Source organism: Calidris pugnax, unplaced genomic scaffold, assembly GCF_001431845.1.
Source record: "Calidris pugnax isolate Ruff unplaced genomic scaffold, ASM143184v1 scaffold28, whole genome shotgun sequence".
NCBI lineage: Eukaryota > Metazoa > Chordata > Aves > Charadriiformes > Scolopacidae > Calidris > Calidris pugnax.
Genome location: NW_015090842.1, coordinates 20,330,769 through 20,335,190, shown reverse-complemented (window position 1 = coordinate 20,335,190; position 4,422 = coordinate 20,330,769).

The window sequence follows — 4,422 nt, the reverse complement described above, 5'->3', positions numbered from 1 at the left end:
TTTACCTTCCAAGAAACAACATCTCTCTCCCTCCCATCCAAGCATCCACAGGTCGGAATGTAAAGAAACAAACGTGACTCAGAAATCCACAGGAGAGTTTCTTTTTGTGTCCTTTCTTTTTTGAGAAGTCGGAAATGGTCAGTAACTGTTTCTCCCAGCACCTGGATTTCAGTGTTTGTCCAGGAAAATAGCTTTAAAAGAACATGCTGCTTCTGGCACTTGCTCCTATGGGGAGTGAGAACTTGGCAGGATTTTGTGTTTGTTTTGGTTTTTTTTCTTGAAAATGTTTTTAGAAATTTCAAATCTTCTAATAAAATGTAAGTGGAGAGTAGCTTGAAAGTACATCAGGGACTTCATAAAATAAAGAAAGTACATCAGGGACTTCATAAAATAAAGTGGTCCTGACTAGTGTCTGCAATGTCAAACTGTCAGATTTTTATTGGGGCAGCACAGATTAGCTAAGATGCATGATCCTTCTGGATGCTGTTTGTTAAATAGGAAAATAGTTGAATATGCCAGTACAATCTCTAAAAATATTCTATTACCCACCTTCTAGTTTTGTTGGGATGTGTGCAGAAGATCGTTTCCTGAGTGCCACTCCTAAGAATGTGTCTCTGGCTCCCAGAGGAGCTACAGACCATCACATACCCCAAAACATCTCCTGCTGAGAGGGTTTGTTGTTTGGTTGATTGTTTTTTTTCCCCAATTTATTTTCTCTAACATAAAGGCAGAGCACCCATACTTTAAAAAAAAGGAAAAAGAAAAAGAGATTGACTCTTCAGCACACATAATTTTCCATTTGCAGAGAGGACAGAGAGAGTACCCTCTGGGTTTTGGTGCTGGTAAAGTATTCTGTGTCCAGTCCTATGATTTTTTTCCTTGGCCTTCCTATCTCCCCTGAAGATTTTAAATGCAAGATGTTGGTTTATTGATGTATGAAATCTGATGAACCAGTTTAATTGATTGGATCCCCTTTTTCAGAAGGACTCTCAGCTGCTCAGTGAGGAGAGAGGCAGAAGTCCCACCAATTTTTCTTCTGTCCTTTGTGCATCTGAGAACTGCCTCCAAAGGTTGAATCTTCCTCTTCCATGTGGTTTCTGACAACTGAGTTTCTCAACAAAGCAGAGCTTTGGTTTTTTATGCTGTAGTTCTAATGAGAATGTATTATTTATCTCAGTATTCTCTAATTGAGTTCCTCTTCCTTAGGAAAGCTACCCAAATGCAGTAAGGCAGACCCAGGAAGTTCAACTCAGGCCTCCCGAGGACTTTGTGGGTATAATTTGAAGAAATGCTCTGCTCACTTTTATTACCATGACAATTCTTGGCTCTAAACTATATTTCTGAGCATCTTGAATGGTCAAGCAGCACCCACTCCAAAAGCAGAGGAATGCAGGCTCAAATTCTCCTTAGTAAGATGACCAAGTTTCAAATGGACTTTCCTGTCACTGTCCTTTCCTCCATCTCAGCATGTGAACAGACATTTTAGTTCAGAAACATTCACTTTTGAGCACCTTTTTCACCAGTTAACCACCATGTGCTGGGAGCTCTGTCACTGCCTTGGTGGTGCAGTCTTTGCAGAAGTTTCAGAATTAGTGCCAGCCACTGGTTTCGTGTTCAGCACCGAGGGAAAATTCTGGCAGCCCCCATTGGCCTGGTATTTAGATGATGTGACATACACTTCCATGTCCTCCTGGATTGTCTAGTTGGGGTTGAAAATGAGCCATCTCAGGAAAGCTGCATACAAGCAGACAAAGGTGCAGCTCAACCAACGATGATGCCCGGCACCTTCTTGGGCTGTGGCAGGTTTTCTTGTGCCGAGCGTGAGACTGCGGTTGCTGCTCACAGCTTCTGGGGGTGGTTCTTGGGTTTTTCTTTAGGTTTTTTGCTCTGCTGTAAACATGAGACTGGAGCTTGAGGGTGAGAGAGGAACCTGCAGGAACAGTATTGGAGAGCCACTCCTGTGAAGAAACAAGCTTGTGTTCCTTGGCTTTTAACCTCGTTAATTTTATTTGAAGGTGATGTGCTGAGACTGTTTTTGCACTATGCTGTACATTTGTAAAGTTTTACAGAAAACACTAATTAAATATGTTTCCTTTTTCTCATCTAGTCCTGCTCTGACATTTCTCTCACTACTTTCACCTACCCCTTACTCCTTTCCTCCTTCCCGGGCCCTCCTCAAGTGAAAAGAGCTTGCAGGAAGGCTCCCCAGTGAGATAACAGAATATTCATGGTTGGAAGGGACCTTTGAGATCATCGAGTCCATCCACAAAAAAAAATAAAAAAAAAAAAAAAAAAAAAAAAAACCACCAAACCCAAAACACAACCACAAACCAACACACACACACCACACTCACCCACAGACAAAAACCAACAACCTCGGGTACTAGAGCATGCCCTGAAGTGCCACGTCTACACGTTTCTTAGATACCTGCACAGTCAGTGACTCCACCACCTCCCTGGCCAGGCCGTTCCAGTGCCTGACCACTCTCTCAGTAAAGTCATTCTTCCTAATATCTAATCTAAACCTCCCCTGCTCCAACTTCAGACCATTTCCTCTGGTCCTGTCATTATTCCTTTGGGTGAAGAGGCCAACCCCCACCTCTCTACACCCTCCTTTCAGGGAGCTGTAGAGGGCAATGAGGTCTCCCCTCAGCCTCCTCTTCTCCAAACTCAACATGCCCAGTTCCCTCAGCCTCTCCTCGTAGGACTTGTTCTCCAGACCCCTCACCAGCTTGGTGGCTCTCCTCTGGACACGCTCCAGCACCTCAATGTCCTTCCTGTAGCAATGGGCCCAGAAATGAACACAGCACTCGAGGTGAGGCCTCACCAGTGCCCAGTACAGAGGGACCATCACTGCCCTACTCCTGCTGGCCACGCTGGTCCTGGCACAGGCCAGGATGGTGCTGGCCTTCTTGGCCACCTGGGCACACTGCTGGCTCATGTTCAGCTGGCTGTCCACCAACACCCCCAGGTCCTTTTCTGCTGGGCAGCTCCAGACACTCCAACCCCAGTGCTGCCTGGGGTTGTTGTGACCGAAATGCAGGACCCGGCACTGCCCTGGTGAACCTCATCCCATTGGCCTTGGGCCATTGAGCCATCCTGTCCAGGTCCCTCTGTAGAGCCTTCTGACCCTCAAGCAGACCAACACTCCCACCTAGTTTGGTGTCATCTGCAAACTTACTGAGGGTGCACTCAATCCCCTTATCTAGATCATCAATAAAAACATTAAACAAGACCGGCCCCAGAACCGAACCCTGAGGGACACCACTGGCTGCTAACCAGATAATGATGGGCTTTGGTTGGCTCCATTGAGCACGGGCTGGAGAGATCTGACGTGAAATGTGGTATAAACGCAGCTCCAAAAGCAGACGAGTTCTCCCAACTGGCTCGCGGGTCAATGTGGGTTATCAGGCAACGTCAGGGTCAGAGACAAAGAATCAATAGCTCTTGACTCACTTTTTTTTTAATCCTTTTTTTTTTTTCTTGCTTTCAGTGATAATAGAGATCAAACTTCACTCTTGAAATACTTTTTTGAAAAAGGGTTGGTTTTTTTTAAGTGTGATAATATGGTCCTTCCTACTTATTTGTCCCTAGTGCAATAAGGGACTAGGACAGGCCCCAAAACCCAGCACAGAGAAGGCAGAAGCCAAATCCTCAAAGCAGACTGTGCCCAGCTCTGTCAGAACAGGGAAGCAGATATTTTTAGGACCAAGCTCAGAAACGTTGTTGGCAGCTTTTGCAGCTTTCTCAGGAGAAGGTTCCTGCGCGGCTGCTTTCAGACAGGCCTGTTCCCCGCCAGCTCTTGCTCCTGCCCTCCCCTGGAGGCCAGTGGTTTAACCAGCGTGTTTTCACCCATGCAAAGTGGAAAACCGCTAAAATTTAAAGCAATTGTGTTGTCTTCCCTGAGGGCTGTTCTGTTGCCTTATGGTTAGGACAGGTTCTCTTACCACCAGAGGTCACCTAAACCCAGCTAATTGGAAATAGAGCTTTTCAACAAGTCCATGGTAAATTTTTTTTCTTTAAATTTTCACACCTACAAGACCAGTTCAATTTTATTTATTACAACTTATTAGAGATTTATAGAGGTATGAAAAAAGACACCCACCTAAACTTGAGTATGATTAGTGATGTCACCTAAAGCCTAGCTTCTACTCCCAGTGTTGCGATTGTTGGTTACACCATAAAAACCACATCAGCCCTCAAAGATGAGGTCAATGCTTTTATGTGGCATTTAAACTGTGTACAATACTTCTCTGGCTGCCACAGTTGCTTCTGTGTCAGGCAAATGAGAGCCATTAAAGCCTCAGCAGAATTGGCCAAGAGTTGTCTGTTCCCCCAACCCTTTTTGCAGTGGGGCAGAGGAAGCACTGCTCTTCAGCCATCTCCATCTCTTCCAGTTTTACTCTCTAGCTCCAAAAGGGG